Genomic DNA, 17,603 nt, shown 5'->3' with positions numbered 1-17,603 from the left:
GGGGAGTTGCACCAAATAATAGCACACAGCACAGAGTAGGAGATATGAAGTGCATATAACAAACCCTTAAGAGACATCATGGAATAATATTTAACAGGGATGAAAAGAAAGGAGAGAGACGGAGATAATGAGACAAACGTAAGCTTCCCGAAAGCTGAGACGAGGAAATAATGATGAAGTGTATGTAGTGCTTGGCCTCTCTGTGACTATGGTGGGAGATGAGGAAAGACCGCTATGTTTACTGTGTCTAAAAATATTGGCAGCAGAGAGCATGAAGCGAAACAAATTAAGGCATCACTTAAACGCATTACATCTCAATCATGCTGATAAGTTGCTTGAGTATTTTCAGCAAAAATGTGCCGAATATTGCAAACAATCATCCCGGTGGAGAGTTGGGAAAAGGTACAAAATGTTTACTTCTTCCCGGGCTTAATGGAAGCTCATCAAATAAGCTTTTTCGGCTCATGGGACAACCGTGACCTGGATGACGGGGGAATCTCCACAGACACTTATTCAGTATTCCGTGTCTCTTGAATTTCATTTCATTTCATTTTATTGGATTTGTATGCCGCCCCTCTCCGTAGACTCAGGCGGCTAACAACAGTAATAAAAACAACGTGCGACAATCCAATACTAAAGAAGCTAAAAACCCTTATTTTAAAAACCAATCATACATACAAACGTACCATACATAAATTGTGGAAGCCTAGGGGGAAAGAATGGGATTGTAAGGTAATGGGATTTTTTAATTACACTAGCAACTGGTCGTTAAATGAAGGGGTTGCTAAGTGAAACCACAATCGTCCAAAATACAGCCGCGCCAGCAGTTATGGGCCTTCCAAGGCATGCCTATATTTCATCATCACTCCGCGGACTGCATTGGCTGCCGGTTGGTTTCCGGACACAATTCAAAGTGTTGGTTATGACCTATAAAGCCCTACATGGCATCAGACCAGACTATCTCTGAGACCGCCTTCTGCCACATGAATCCCAGTGACCGATTGAGGTACCACAGAGTTGGTTCCTTAGGGTCCCATCGACCAAACAATGTTGGCTGGCGGGACCTAGGGGAAGAGCCTTTTCTGTGGTGGCCCCAGCTCTCTGGAATCAGCTCCCCCTGGAGATTCACACTGCCCCCACCCTCCTTGCCTTCCACAAGGGTTTAAAAACACATTAGACCTTCCCCTGTCCAGCAAATGTTGTTAGTGTGATTACTGAATGAATGAATGAAAATGAATGTCTTTTAAGTTAGAATTTTAAGAACCTTTTAGTATATTAATTGGGTAACTGTACCAAATTAACTGTGAAACTATGAAACTCACAACATACAGCGAAACTGCGTTTCGCTATATGGTGTGAGCCGCCCCGAGTCACAAGAGGTGGCATACAAGTCCAATAAATAAATAAATAAATAAATAAATAACAGTAGCTTTTCTTTGTTTGTGGACACTGCGGTAGTAAATGCAGGGATTGGCTGTAAATTTTTTATTTTATTTTATTTCTATACTGCCCAGCTCCTGAAGTGACTTGGACAGGTTTACAATTTTTAAAAAAATGTCACATATAAAATATAAAAGCATAAAATAAAAATAAAGTTAAAAAAGCGCACAATTAAAATATAGGGTTACAGTATTAAAAGTTAAAAAGAAAAAAGAAAAAAAAATGGAGACAACACCATCCATCCCCAGGGTTACCTAAAACCTTTTGATTGTCTTGACACACTTCCTGAAGGCCGGAAGAATGGGGGGCCCACCTCACCTCTGGGGTAAGGTGTTTCAAAGGGTTGGGGGCAAGGCTCTCTTCCTGGATCTCGCCAGACAAAATTACTTTTTCATCACCACTGTGATGAAAACTGTGAGTAGTCATTTGATGAGGGCAGCCGCTAAACAAGGACTACCTGAATTACCTTCTAAATGAGCAAGTGTTTTGCTTAGAAGGGTTTCTGTATCTGGATCAAACCGAAATGTAGCCAATGAAGCGTTGCTATTTCAGTGATACAACATGCCAATTTGTTTTTTTCTAGGAAAAGACAGATCCAAGTTAAGTAGCAGTGTTTCAGTATCTCAGGGGTTGTCCCAAAGGAGTCAGCCTATTCTCCAAAGCACTTGAGGGTAGAAACAAGAAGCAATGGATGGAAACTAAACAAGGAGAGAAACAACTTAGAACTGAGGAGAAATTTCCTGGACAGACAGAATGGTTGATCGGTGGAACAGCTTGCCTCCAGAAGTTGTGAATGCTCCAACACTGAAAGTTTTTAAGAAGATGTTGGTAACCATCTGTCTGAAGTAGTGGAGGGTTTCCTGCCTAAGCAGGGGGTTGGACTAGAAGACCTTCAAGGTCCCTTCCAACTCTGTTGATGTTGTTGTTGTTGTTGTTGTTGTTATTATTATTATTATTAATTTATTTGACATGGATCTGTCTTTGAAAACAGTCCAAAATTTCTACAGTTCAAAATACAAAAACTATACTGGTAAATACAGCATGAGTCTCTAATTACATTATTATATCATCTTTTAAAACTTCCTATTTTTTTCCAATCATAATTCAAAACCCCACCTAGTTTGGAACATAGTTATCTAAAATACTGCTACTGAAATCCAAGAAGAAAAATCTAATATATGTGGTATGACATCCCAGTTTCCTCATTCCAAAGCAACCTTCCTGTTCTATTTCACGCAAACAAGTTTTGTCTTGATGTTTCTGTCTACCAAAAGTAATTCTGAATTCTTTCCTTTTTACCACCCCATCCAAGATTACTGAAAGATGTCAAAGCCCATTAAACTTGCATTGCCATATTTATTTGAGGGTCCATGTACCCTGTTCTTTAAATTGTTAGTACAGTACTTGCTTGAGTACAAAGGCAGAATATTACATCAAGGACATAGGTCCACATTGAATACAAAGTAGACCAGGAACTCTGTATATCACATTAGATGCTAGACAAAATGATCATTCAAGTATGAACCAAGTACCTTGGTTCAAAAGAAATAATAAGGCATTTACTAATCCACTTACCAGAGTGCCTTCTGTCCTCTGTCCTAATATTTCTCTTTTACTAGTACAGTATCTTGTATACAAATATTATTATACTGTATCTTTTTTCTATTATTTCTTAGATATAGTTTACTATGAGTATCTCCTATATAACCTTCATCATGTATTTTACTATGTGTATATAGATATATACCCACTAAAACCCTCATTGTGTATTGGGCAAAATAAATAAATAAAATAAATCAATCAATCTTTGCATACCACCAATACGTACTTGACAAAACAAACAAACAAATAAATAGTAAGAATACAATATAGAAATTGAAAAGAATATAGAATAAAAATTGTAAGCTGAGGCACTTGCCTCAGTTTACAATTATTATCCATATCATATAAGCCAGAGGTCCCCAACCTTTTTTGCACCAGGGACCGGCATTAAGCTAGACCAGTTTTCCATGGCCCGGTGGGGGGGGGGCGCTTTGGTCATATGGGGGTGGGGTTCATTTCCTTCATTTCCTCTTTCTCTCATTCCCTCTTTCTATCCTTTCTATCTCTCACTCTTTCCTTCTCTCCCTCCCTTTCTCTCTCTTTCCTTTCTCTCATTCCCTCTTTCTATCCTTTCTATCTCTCACTCTTTCCTTCTCTCCCTCCCTTTCTCTCTCTTTCCTTTCTCTCATTCCCTCTTTCTATCCTTTCTATCTCTCACTCTTTCCTTCTCTCTCTCCCTTTCTCTCTCTTTCCTTTCTCTCATTCCCTCTTTCTATCCTTTCTATCTCTCACTCTTTCCTTCTCTCTCTCCCTTTCTCTCTCTTTCCTTTCTCTCATTCCCTCTTTCTATCCTTTCTATCTCTCACTCTTTCCTTCTCTCTCTCCCTTTCTCTCTCTTTCCTTTCTCTCATTCCCTCTTTCTATCCTTTCTATCTCTCACTCCTTTCTCTCCCTCCCTTTCTCTCTCTTTCCTTTCTCTCATTCACTCTTTGTCTCCTGGGGCTGCCTGCGCCTGCCCTGCACCCCCCACCGCGGAGGGAAAGCATTTGGTATCGGCACCGCCAACCCCCCCTCCACGAGCAGCAAAAGCCTAAGCGGCGGGGTGCGCCCTTTGCATTTCGGCATTGGCGCTCTCCCCTCCACGAGCAGCAAAAGCCTCAGTGATGGAGCAGAAAGGCAAACGACGCGATCAGTCGCTGAGGCTTTTGCTGCTCCTGGAGGAGAGAGCGCCAATGCCGAAATGCAAAGGGCGCACCCCGCCGCTTAGGCTTTTGCTGCTCCTGGAGGGGGGGAGGATTTAATCCTCCCCGCCCCCCCGGCAGCCAAACCTCGCTGAGGCTTTGGAGTTCGGGCGATCCGACGGAGTTCCCGCTCCCACCAACGCTCTGCAGCCGCACCAGAGCCACCGCCACGAGAAAGCTTTCCAAGACCCATCAACGTCCCGCTGGAAGCTGCCCTCCCGCCAGCCGCGCCGCCCCGGAGCCCCGAAGGCTCGCAGCAGAGGGAGGCAAAGCGGCGCGCGGCAGCCACAACAAGCCCGCACTTGTTGCGCGATGGGAGCGCGAGGACGACCGCAGGCGCGACCCGGGCAGCCTTTCGACCGACTCGCTTTCGCCGCGCCCGGATAGCGGCGGCGTCTCCTGGGGCTGCCTGCGCCTGCCCTGCACCCCCCACCGCGGAGGGAAAGCATTGCCGAAATGCACCCCGCCGCTTAGGCTTTTGCTGCTCCTGGAGGGGGGGAGGATTTAATCCTCCCCGCCCCCCCCGGCAGCCAAAGCTAGCTGTCAGCGGCGCCGCGGACCGGCTGAAAAACCCCAACGGCCCGGGCCCGGTCCGCGGACCGGCGGTTGGGGACCTCTGATATAAGCAATACATATTTTCTATAATGTCCACTGTGCTCTTTTAGAATGTAGGAAGTTAGCACCTACCCCCTCCTAGAGGAATAAAATATTTTAGGAAATATTTAAAAGACAGAATATTATACAGAATATCTCTGGTTGAGAAAATGGAGAAACATGCTTTTAGGCAGAAAAAGACTCTTAGTAGCCCCCACCTTTGAAAATGGACTATCAAAGCCTGAGCCCAGCTCCCTCATTCCCCCCTCCCACTTTATCAATGGGCAGTCTATACTACATAGATAGGAGTAGCCCTCTACCAGTAATGGGCAGCCAAAGTTTTTACTGCCACTGTGGGTGTGGTTTATTTGTGGGGTGTGGCTTAATGGTTATGTGACTGGGTAGGAGTGGCTTGCCGGCCATGTGACCAGGTGGGAGTGGTTTGAACGATCATTATCGTTCAAGTGAACTGTTAAGTCAGTGTTGCTCTCTGAGAGCGCCTTTCCTGCGTTGCCCCCTGTCTTCCTGGGTTGCCCCCTGTCTTAGGCTGAGTAGCCAGGCGAACGGGTGCCAATCAGCGGTTGAGAAAAGATGGGGGGGGAAATGGTATGTTGTGTGCATGTTTTTTAAATTATGGGGTTTTAGTTTTAATTATTAGATTTGTATTGTACATTGTTTTTCTATTACTGTTGTGAGCCGCCCCGAGTCTACGGAGATAAATAAATAAATAAAATGGGCCCTTTGCAACTCCTGCCGGTGCTGGTCTCTCTGCCGCTTTCCGAGGAGGAGGATGGGAGGGTGGGATGGTCAGTTGGAGCTGGGCACACAGTTTCATTTATGTTGTGAGCCGCCCCGAGTCCTCGGAGAGGGGCGGCATACAAATCCAATAAATAAATAGATAAATTTCCACTGGTGGAACTGTGTTCCACCCCATCCTGCCTGCTACCCACCCCTGCCCTCTACCCATCTGACCACACGGCAGCTGGGAAAATTGCATCAGCCAGCCAGGCAAATGGACTCAAGAGAGCCTACAGAGTTGGCCCTGCATGGTCCTATGGGAATCTGATAATCAATGTATTTCTTGTACAGGGGCAGGAGGCCCTGGGGGGGGGGGCAAGAGAGGGTAAAAAAACCCCAAGGGATTCTCAGCATCTCACCCCTTTTTATCTTCAACCTCTTTGAGGCATCTGATCCCCTTTCCCCGAGACCTCATGCCAGTAATGGGTTGCAGCCGGTATGGCTGGAATTGGGTTTCCGGTGACAGAAATTGAGATGCGCATACATCTCCGCGCCCTGATGCGTGCATGTGCGAGATTTGGCTTCTGCGCATGCGCAGCAGCTAAATCTCATACAAGGATGCTCTCGCGTGCAAAATTTCACCTCTTTTCGGCATTTTTTTTTGCTTCTGCCCATGCGTGAAGCAAAGAAATGGCCAAAAATCGGCAAAAGCCAAATCTGGCACTGATGGGCGTGCATGAGCCGATTTTGCACACATTCACGATGATCCTGGAGGGCGTACCGTTAGTAGATGGTAAGTGGAACCCCCGCCTGCCTCAGACCATGTGGCCCTGCTGTCCTCCATTAAAACCATATTTCCAAGAAGTCACCATGCTTTCAGTGTCTTTTTCCCCATTTGGAACTGAACCCAGAAGGATATTTTTAGTATTGGATTATTGTTATATACTGTTTTATTACTGTTGTTAGGCGCCCCGAGTCTGCGGAGAGGGGCGGCATACAAATCCAATAGATAGATAGATGGATGGATGGATGGATGGATGGATGGATGGATGGATGGATGGATGGATAGATAGATAGATAGATAGATAGATATTCTTCACAACAAGAACTTTCTATGAATCCTCATCTTTGAATGTCATTTCCTGTGATTTCTGTAGATACACCCTTATGTTGAAAGACTGAAAGACAGCAAATTATTAACTATTGCCTTCTTATATTATTCTTTCTTTCTCTTTAATGTCACAATTTGACACAATAAGTAAAGAGTTTTATTTTCCATTGAAGATTTCCAAATGCGTAGCCACACCTCACTTTGAAAATGTAGGTCAAAAACTTAATATCGTTTTAAGGAACAGCTAACAACCTGTTGCCTTTCTCTTTAGAAATAGTTGAGTGACAACTAATGAATGCCTTTTTTCTGGCAAGGTTTTCTGGGTCAAGAAGTAAGGTGATGGGAGAAAAAAAGATCTCATTTTTTATGGATAACATTTTGATCAGAACACCGAAACCAGGTAGAATTCATGTATTTTAAATTAGTATGAAGAAAGAGATAAAGATTAAAACTGGTATCCCGATAATGTAACATGTATCTTTAAGCATTGACCTAATCCGAATTTGGGAGTCATTTAAGCCTTGCAGCAAGGATAATGAAAATAGCTTTGCTAGAGAGAGAGAGACATCCAATGTTTATCATCATATAGTCTAAAGTTCTAAAAAACTATGGAGAAGGTGCAGGTTTGGGATTTTTTTTTTTTCATCAAAGGCCACATTTTCTCAAGATAATTTGTGAAGATTACTGCATGGTACTTGCACTTAATAAAACAAAACAGTTCAAAACTGGAACAAACCTTTGGCACTGTTCATTTTGGAGTTCATAATATAATTCTTACCAAGGCTTAACATGGTAATAAGTCAAATTACGCTTTTGCCTCTGTCATTTTTTTTTCTGCCATTTTTTCCACTTTTCAAAATCATTATATGCCAAATATTCCATCCCAAATTAAAGATATGGGCATCCCAACACATCACTTTTCGTTTCTTCCAAATTTTTAGGAACCTAGGCTCTTTTAATGATAATCATTTAGTCCTCTCTTCTGAATGTTTTTTTAAACGTTTACATTTCTTTAATTTTTTGTGGTATTTTCCCACCTGTCAATGGAGTTTTGATACACTTAATTCTCCAAGCCATGTTTATCTCTCTATAATATATGAAGTTGTCATAATCATAATTGTCTGTTGGAAATGCCATCAAAGTAATGGAACGTACTATCACATGTGGTGGACCCGCCCAATAATTAAAAATTTTGGGAATAAGATACATAAACGTCTAGAAGTAATGATACAACACAAAATAAACAAGAAACCAGAAACATTTTTACTAGCAGTATTCCATGAAACATTAGAAAAAAAACTTTGATATATGATATTGCATATATTAATAGCAATAAGAATATTAGCAACATATTGGAAACAGCAATATTGGAAACAGGGTGATGTACCAAATATAAGGCCATCACTAAGAAAATATTAGAATTCTCAGAGCTATATAAATTAACAATCGAACTAAATTTTAAAAAAAGATTCAGAGTACTGTACTTCGAATTTTGGAATATGTTTTACAAATGGATGGAAAGAAAGAAAACAGATGGAAAACAGGATGTATAAATGCATATATTTGTAATAATACAAGTGAAGGAAAACAAACTTCTCAATTAAAGAAGGAATATATTTGTAATGATATATAAAGAATAGATATAATCTTTATTATAATAGGTAACTATCAAAGAATAATGAACTAGAGGGATAGATGAAAACTGTAAAAGAAATACAGTTTAATATACATGTATACCATATATATATGGAAAAGTGACATCAAAGCAATTCACCATACAAAGAAGTGATATAAAAGTTTTTATGTATTTTATGTTTTTCGGTTTGGTTTGGTTTGGTTTGGTTTGGTTTGTGTTGTGTTGTACTGTCTTAAGTTTGTATTGTAATGTTTTAAGTGTCTTTTTAATATTTATATGCAATAAAAATTATTTTTTTAAAAAGAAATTGTCATAATCAAAGTGATGAGTTAACAGTGTTAAAATACACAGGGATTGGGGAGGGGGTGTTAGGGGAGATCTTTACACTAAACTGCTTTTAACCTGACATGGTGTTTTCACTGCCTGGCTGTGTGCACACTTTAAAGAACCCTGAAGGGAGAATCGTGTGGCAATGGATTGTGGACTGATGTGCACATCCAGACATCCCCAGTGGGAACACAAGCTGCGGTTTCACAAGGAATGCATGATACCGTCTTCTACCCACGCCCAGCCCACCAAGAAGGCACAACACACACACCCCAAAGCCATGCTTCTCTTCTTGCTACACATCAAAAAGTTGTGTTTTCCTACACCAGCATAAACAGTGATGTCTGGTTCACCTGTCATAGCTCATTTCATTGTAAGCACTCCATCGACCCTCCAGCCTGGTACCTTGTGATGTGGCAAGTTGGCCCAATGCCCTCCAGTCACCTGTTCTATCGGGCTCTCTGATAGGAGCCTCCCGAAAATTCAAGGGTACAAATTTCAGACACACACACACACACACGTTTGAAAATTCAAAACAATGTTCTTTATCACAAAAGTCAAAATAAACTAAGCACTCTTTTTGTATTGCAAAGAGCACTCTTCCCAAAACAACCAGGTAGTCGGTACAATTTCCCTTAAGCAGTCATTAAGTACTTAGCTAGCAGCTGTGAAGAAACTTCACACCCCTTCTTCTTCCAACAAAGTCTCTCTCTCACACACACACACACACACACACACACACTGCTCTACTTTGGTTTCAAAGGCGTGAAAAAGCAACGAAGTCCAGCACACAAGATTCCTGATGAACTGCGAACAGATATTCTTCCACAATGGCCAAACCCACATGCTGCTATTTATAGCAGCAGACCTAATTACTGGAGCCCCACCCAAACACAGGTGGCCTCCCTTATTTCCTGTAATATGTTCTTACTTGGTCTCTTCTACGCATAATTCTGCGCTTGCGTGGGTCCAAAATGTCATCATCTGAAGCAATAGAAGCTAAGGAAGATTGACTACCTTGGCTGTGTGCCAAGCCCTCCTCTGCCAAGTCACTCCCACCTTCTTCTTTGTCCGAGGAAACTAAACTCTGAACTGATTCTGTCGGCAATAACACAGGCCTGTGACATGTTGAAGTTTCCCCTGCATCCACCTCCCCATTCCCTGGGGCAGGAGCTGGGCCAGAGCCAACCACAACAGTCACCAATCATGGCCATTTTGTCCAGAGCTTGTCACTTTCTGACCTAACCTTGTCAGGAGAACTTCTGTGGGCCTGTGAAATTTTGAAATGTTTTTTAAAAAAAATAATAATAATGGTGGGATGTCACAAGGCTGATCTGTGTCTTGCATTGTTTTACAAGTTCACTGATGGAGTGATTGAAACAATAACAAGATTGACAAAAATTAAAAGGAACATTGACAACAGTTCTGCCAGTTTTCCTTCCGGATCAAGTGACAGGACGAATGGACACTAGGGTGCTTTCTTTCCTCTGTTACCCCCTCCATTAAAGAAAAAGTGAAACACCTGGGCCTTTATTTTTTAAAAAGCTAGGTGATTAGAGTTCTCCATTTCCCCCTCTGGCCCCAATAATAGAATGGTAAAATTGAAGTTTTTATTTTTTATTTATTTTTTAATTTCCATCAAGTATGTATTAAAAAATGGATACAAGTATAAACATGATTATGAATACATGAAATGGATACAAATAAAAGGGAACATTAGGACGGGGCGGTGGGCTATCCAGTGCGCTTATGCACACCGCCTTATAGACCTCTTAGGAATGGGGTGAGGTCTATAGTAGACAATCTAAGATTAAGGTTTTGGGGGTCTGAGGTAGATACCATTGAGTCAGGCAATGCATTCCAGGCATGGACAACTCTGTTACCGAAGTCATATTTTCTGCAATCAAGTTTGGAGCAATTTACTATATGTTTGTATCTATTGTGTGCTCTTTGGTTGAAGCTGAAGTATTTATTGATAGGAAGGACATTGTAGCTGATAATCTTATGTACAACACTTAATATTTATTGATAGGAAGGACATTGTAACAGATGATTTTACGTACTACGTTTATGCAAAGTATAATTATATAGATCCCACAGAGTTGGTCTTCTCCGGGTCCTGTCGACTAAATAATGTCGTCTGGCGGGACCCAGGGGAAGAACCTTCTCTGTGGCAGCTCCGACCCTCTGGAATCAACTCCCCCCAGAGATTAGGACTGCCCCCACCCTCCTTGCCTTTCGTAAACTCCTTAAAACCCACCTCTGTCGTCAGGCTTGGGGGAACTGAGACATCCCCCCCTTGCCTATGTAATTTTGTGCATGATATGACTGTGTGTATGTATTTTATCTATTGGGGTTTTTTTTTCTTTTTAGACTTTTTAATGTAAACCTGTTATTCTAGATTTTAATTATTAGATTTGTTACCATGTATTGTTTTTATCACTGTTGTGAGCCGCCCCGAGTCTATGGAGAGGGGCGGCATACAAATCTAATTAATAATGATAATGATAATGATAATGATAATGATAATGATAATGATAATGATAATGATAATGATAATAATAATAATAATAATAATAATAATAATAATAATAATGAGTGTGGGTCCTAAAACGCTACCTTGGGGAAACTTTGGGGAAACTGCTGTTAACAGGTGCAGGGTTCGATAAGGCAATTCCTATGTGGACTAACATCTGAAAGCTGTTCCACTGGTTAATTGTCCTCACTGTTAGGAAGTTTCTCCTTAATTTCAGGTTCCTTCTTTCCCTGATTAGTTTCCATCCATTGTTTCTTGTCTTGCCTTCTGGTGCTTTGGAAAATAAGTTGACCCCCTTCTCTTTATGGCAGCCTCTCAAATACTGGAATACTGCTATGAATTGTCTTCATTTCCAACACAGGAGTGAAGCAGCTTGAGGCTGCTATGCAGAAAAGTCCCGGGTGTAATGGATCCAGCACATATACACGTTGTTTAAATGATTGCAGCTGCACGTTTTATAAACACTGTCAGCATAGTAAACTACTAAGAAGGGGAAAAATTACTGTAACTCATATGAGTTTAGATTTTAGAGCATCACAGGAAACTGCCTTTGTAACAGAATAGTAAACATAGAGTAATCTGTTTCTTTCTATTTGATTTTCAAGGCCAATACAATATCAATAGGGTGGGGGGGAACCAGAGGCATTTTTTGTTGTTGCCAAATTAGTCAACTGTAGATTATTGTTGTTGTTAGTTGTGAAGTCATGTCTGACTCATCATTCAATTCAATTTATTAGATTTGTATGCCGCCCCTCTCTGAAGACTCGTGACCCCATGGACAATGTTCCTCCAGGCCTTCCTGTCCTCTACCATCCTCTGGAGTCCATTTAAGCTCACGCCGACTGCTTCAATGATTCCCTCCAGCCACTTCATTCACTGTCATCCCCTTCTTCTTTTGCCCTCAATCGTTCTTAGCATTAGGCTTGTCTTCTCCATTGAGTCCTCCCTTCTCACTTGATGGCCAAAGTATTTGAGTTTCATCTTCAGGATCTGGCCTTCTAACGAGCAGTCAGGGTTGATCTCCTCTAGGGATGACCGGTTTGATTGCCTTGCAGTCCAAGGGACTTGCGGGTGTCTTCTCCAGCCCCATAGTTCAAAGGCTTCAATTCTTTGGTGCTCAGCCTTTCTTATGGTCCATACCTTGCAGCTGGGAAAACCATGTGCCTTGACTCTACGCACCTTACTAGGGCAGAAATCTCAGAATTGGAAGTCCCCTCGAGTTAAAGTTGCTAAATTTGAGAAACCCTGCACTGGAGAGAAAAAGTCTACCAAGCAGGTAAGCTGTTTCAGGATATAATGATAACAAAAGCTTTGTTAAAAACATCTGCTAATAATGAGCTGTTAAAGACAAAAAGGTGTACCAGGAAAACGGAGCGCCAGAAGTAAATATTTGCACAATACCTACTGATAAGAATATCCACCTCTACAATTGCCACTTCCCAGGTACCTTTAGGAGTATTAAAGAACAATGCCTGGGATTGGGCCAGCTGGAATGAAATGACGTCAAGGACTTTTGAAAATAGCTTACATCAATCTTCCATACTCTGGTGCCTTGGAAGTATATTGAGCCTGCCATAGGGGTTCTCAACTTGGATCTTTCGGGCATTTTCTAAGGAAGAGGAAATTGTTTCATTCCACACCGAGATCTTCTTCGTGGCAAAGAATGGCTTTCATTTTGCATGGATGGGGAGGAAAGTAGTAATAACACCCCCCACTTTTTTCAGTGCAGCATTACTGAACTTAATTTGTGTCGTCTTAAGACGACATAAATTAAATGAAAAATGATTGTTTCTCTGTAGAATTTGGAAGTATCCATTTCATTTAATGCAGAAATATTACTTATCAGCATAATTCTGAGTTCATCAACTTCCCGTATCTAAGATTCATCATCCCTTCTTGAAATTCTCCTAGTTGACACTATTACCTGATAACCTCGAGCACAGAGTTCTTCAAACTTGGCAACTTTAAGATTTGTTGACTTTAACTCCCAGAATTCTCCCACCAGCTTTAGCACATAATAAAACAGAGCTCTACAGTATTTTATACAGCTTTTCCTAAAATTCCTTCTACCATTGCAAAACCTTTATCTGAAAACCGTACTTTTGTCCAATTATTAAAAAATGATGTATTGCTGTCACACTTAAGAGTATAGGTTCTGTAGAAATAATGTATGATATAATAAACTGATCTTTTGGCTCTTTGCTGCAGTGAGGCACGGCAAAGACCAATGAGAATTAGAAGATGTCTATGGAATATTCCTGTTTAAATGCAGCATGCTATAAAATAAAGAATCTGTTGATCTGCAAACAGCAGTCTTTTCTTTTGAGCTTTATATCTTCATTCCTGAGAATCAGACTGGTTTTTAAGCCAACTATTCCTTTCAGCTGTTCCCTTGCCAAAGGAAGCAGGGTACAAAATAACCTGTGTTATACATGGGATGTTCCGGGGAGCTTCCCCAGCTACAGTGCAAGAAAGAATTTCAACATAAATGGTCCAATCATTCCATTTGGCTTTATTCCTAAAAAGCTATGCCCTATCTCCCTTCTCCCAGGCTCTGTCTACTTAGGCAGCCATACAGGAGCTAACTTCAAAACACTGCAGGGATTCATCTCATCCTCTCAATGAGCTGCCAGATGTGCTCTTCAAGAATAAAGAACAGTGAAGGACAAGTGCCCTTTTAGTGCCCCCTGTATATGCAGCCATCCATCATCCCATCAAGACCAAGAGGGGAGGCCAATTCCTTTGCTCCAGAATGATAAAGCATGTCACAGCTGTGTTTCAGCCCTTCTTCATTCTGGCATAGAACCTGAAGCATTTCACGCATCATCCAAGCAGGGTCCTTTGATAAGCTACTGCTCCCTGTCCGTGGGAAGCTGAAAGGTCTATGCCAGGATCTTCCAGGGATGCTGGGAGTATGAAAAGAGGAATTTAGGAGTCAATTCAATAAATGAATGGAATCCTGTATTAGGGTTATGACTGGTTACCAAAACACTCACCCTTAAAGAAATAGTGCATACTTCCCCATGCAAAAGCTTTTCAGGTGCCTGAAATTAGATGACCAAGCCAGGATGGGATATGAAAAAGATGAATAAATGGGCTTGAGTTGTAGACACCAAACTGACTTAAATTCTATTTCTGGCTACTCCTCAGCATCAATTTTTTATTTATTTATTGGATATGTATGCCGCCCCTCTCCAGAGACTCGAGGTGGCTAACAGCAATAATAAAACAATGTACAGTAATAATCCAATAAATACTAAAAATGATTAAAAACCCATTAATATAAAAAACCAAACATACATACAGACATACCATACATGAAATTGTAAAGGCCCAGGGGGAAAGAACCTCTCAATTCCCCCATGCCTGGTGGCAGAGGTGGGTTTTAAGTAGCTTACGAAAGGCAAGGAGGGTGGGGGCAATTCTAATCTCTGGGGGGAGTTGGTTCCAGAGGGCCGGGGCCACCACAGAGAAGGCTCTTCCCCTGGGTCCCGCCAAGCGGCATTGTTTAGTTGACGGGACCCAGAGAAGACCCACTCTGTGGGACCTAACCGGTCGCTGGGATTCGTGCAGCAGAAGGCGGTCCCTGAGATAATCTATGATCAATGGTATTTAGCTCATTACAAATGCAATCCATATTATTATGACATCAACACACTAGAAATCCTAGATGTGTTATTTATAGTCGCCTCAAACAAAAAAAATTAGATTAATTTCACTGTGTCAACAGATAAGCAGGAATTCACAAGGTCAAACTCTAATTCTTGCAGAATAATCAAAGACAAAAGAGTACTTTTCACACACATGAGATTTGTAGTGGAAGATACAAAAGAATCAAAACTTAAACAAAACTTACCATATACAGTATTTGAATCATTAACCACCATTGGCAAGTGCCTCCACTGTATGGGACATAACCATTTGACACATTGGGGCGATATAAAAATCTAACATATCGTCATTGCAATATTATGATGTTGACAAAGAAAGGCTGACAATAAGCTAATATCCTAGACCACCAAGGGATCATCGTACTATAAATTGCTACAAAATATTAAATTACCTTGAAACAATTCATTCCTGTGTAATACTAATGAGCATTGGAGAGTATCAGAAATCAGGAACCAAATGCTACAACTCTAAACCAACATTAAACTGCATGAGTTTTCTGAAATGATGGCCTTTTCCCATGGAATATCCACATGCCATAATCAGATATTACACAGTGCAATTCAATCAATCAGAAGGTGAACTATATTATATTAAGGGTGGCTTAATAAAAACAATGTTAGTAATATGTGAATCTGTAAGTCGGATAAATCAAATCAACCTAGAAACCCTTTCTTATCTCTTACTAAATTTATCAAAACTTTTCAAGGGACGCTGTTATAAGAAAGTAACATTTTATACAATCACTTAACGCACATCCCCCTAGTCTGAATACTAACCTGTTTGTGACACTCGGGGATAGATTGGTTTCAGCTTTGTAAATGTTTCCCTTACTTGGTTCTTAAACTCTGCATGTTTCCAGGTGCTAAAGTTTACCTGATCATCAGCTAAAAAATCTGGTCCTCAGAGACCCAGTTCCCTTGTAAAAAGAGAAACCTACAGCTAATTTATTTTTTTAAATGTGATGCTTCTATGGTTCTTCTGTCCCAATACCTTTCTTCCTTATGCACTCTTAACAAAGGACTCAAGAAAGCAATCACTGGTCCATGTCCTGTTCATGCATTCAGAAGCATTTCTCTTCAGTAACTCCCTAAGGCACAGCAGCTGGTTTGTTTTTTTTAAAGGCAGTTTCTAAAAAAAGAGTTGGTATAATTCTCACCAATCCTGTACAGTACTTGCATGCTTTAAATCTGTGTGTTTCTATGGGTGCATAAGTGGGGAGCTTCGACTACTGATATTCAGGTTTATAACCTCTGGAAAATGGCATTAACTTGCTTTTTCAGCAACAGAATTGCTACGAAATCAGCTTCCCCACATTCTTTCCTTTAATTCTTGGTGGTTATTTCACAACTTCAGAGGGGGGAAAACAAAAGTTATAAATTCCAGGAATCAGTTAACTGAGAATGATTCACTCTTAACTTCAAGGGAAAATGTTTCCTCTGTGCAGAAGTGTTGAATTATTTAGTGGAAGGACCACGTTTTACACCCAGAGAGAGTTCCACTTTGTTTTCACTTACCTTTTAAGGAGGAAGTGGTTCTCTTTCAGCTTCTCCATTAACTTCCTGGAAGGCAGGAGAGTTGTGCAGCTGCAGCAGCAGCTTCCATGTTCTTAGTGCTTTCGCAAAATTTCCCTCCACCCCCCACTAGGTATTTCATTTAACTTGGGCATTAGCGACATCCCAAATGTTAAAAGATCTGAAGACATCTGTCCCTGGGGCATACCAATCCCTCAGAGAAAGGAGGGGTGGAATATCTTAGCCAAATTCTTTCAAACGTGCACTAAATCAGCTAGGAGAACACATAAATAGAGGCCCATTAAAACATTCCCGCTCACAGCCTCTTTTCCTCTGGTTATGCTGTTGTTTAAAACTATTAATTAACTATGTAGGAACAACATTTTCTGGGGGTCCCTGTTTTGGAGGTTAGTTTACCTCAGCCCTAGTGGTAAGGAGTCATTTGCTGAATAAAAGCACTTCCAAGACACACAATGTCTCCGCTCCTCTTCTTTTTGGCTACGAGACCCAAGGCTATCAGGCAAAAGAATGGATTACACACACACACACACACAGTGAGAGAGAGAGAGAGATCAGCCCTCAGAAAAGTGAGCCTGGCAGCTGGCTATTACTGTCGTATTAGTGATGGATTAAGCTGAATTCTCTGTCAATTAAGTCACACACACAATGCCAAATTAAGAACCCAGTGAAAAGTATGTGGAAGAAACAATGAGTTTTTTTCAGGTGTCTCTGTGTGTGTTTATGCATGAACACACACAGAGTGTTCATGCATAGCACTCATGCATATGTTTATCCATATACACACCTATGAGGATATAGCAGAGTTTGGTTTTTATAAATGGATTATCATTTCATATAAAACTTCTCTGGCAGCAGGCTTGGTTAAAACAAAAAATAGGCTCCAAGCTATTTGTTAAACTTGGCAAGATTGTTCATCACTTCTTTCAGGTCTGTTGGAAGAAATGTCCATCTGGGTTCAGTTCTAAGTAGGAAGAGACACTGGAAACATAGAGGCTGCTTGGAAAGATGGTTTAATGGTGGACAGGACCACATGGTTTGAGGTTCTGGGCCAAAAAGAGCATATGGGTGAGAGGGGGAGAGATTTACAGCCTCTCTGGGCCTTCTTGGAGCTTCCTGTTCCTCGGATAGAAATGTACTCTGATTGGTTGTCAGACTCCCATGGGCCCATGCAGGGTAACCTTGTAAGTTGTCTTGAGTCCCAGGGCTGGTTGAATCTTGCCGGGTGATGATGTAA

The 17,603-nt window shown here is 41.2% G+C and overlaps 1 protein-coding gene across 12 annotated transcripts in view; it reads right to left on the bottom strand.

Moving 5' to 3' along the window:
• Positions 1–16,857, bottom strand: part of INAVA (innate immunity activator) — a 66,330-nt gene extending 49,473 nt beyond the window's left edge. For 2 of the 12 annotated variants that reach the window (XM_070745143.1, XM_070745151.1), the window contains exon 1: positions 15,614–15,931. The gene's annotated coding sequence lies outside the window, so the exon portion shown is untranslated. Of the gene's footprint in view, positions 1–15,613; positions 16,148–16,351 lie in introns of those variants that run through there. The other 10 variants (XM_070745149.1, XM_070745150.1, XM_070745141.1 and 7 more) reach the window with 10 other exon arrangements.
• Between the last annotated feature and the right edge of the window lie 746 nt (positions 16,858–17,603).

The sequence above is a fragment of the Erythrolamprus reginae genome, chromosome 3 (genome assembly GCF_031021105.1).
Source record: "Erythrolamprus reginae isolate rEryReg1 chromosome 3, rEryReg1.hap1, whole genome shotgun sequence".
NCBI lineage: Eukaryota > Metazoa > Chordata > Lepidosauria > Squamata > Dipsadidae > Erythrolamprus > Erythrolamprus reginae.
This window is presented reverse-complemented; position numbering and strand designations above follow the sequence as displayed.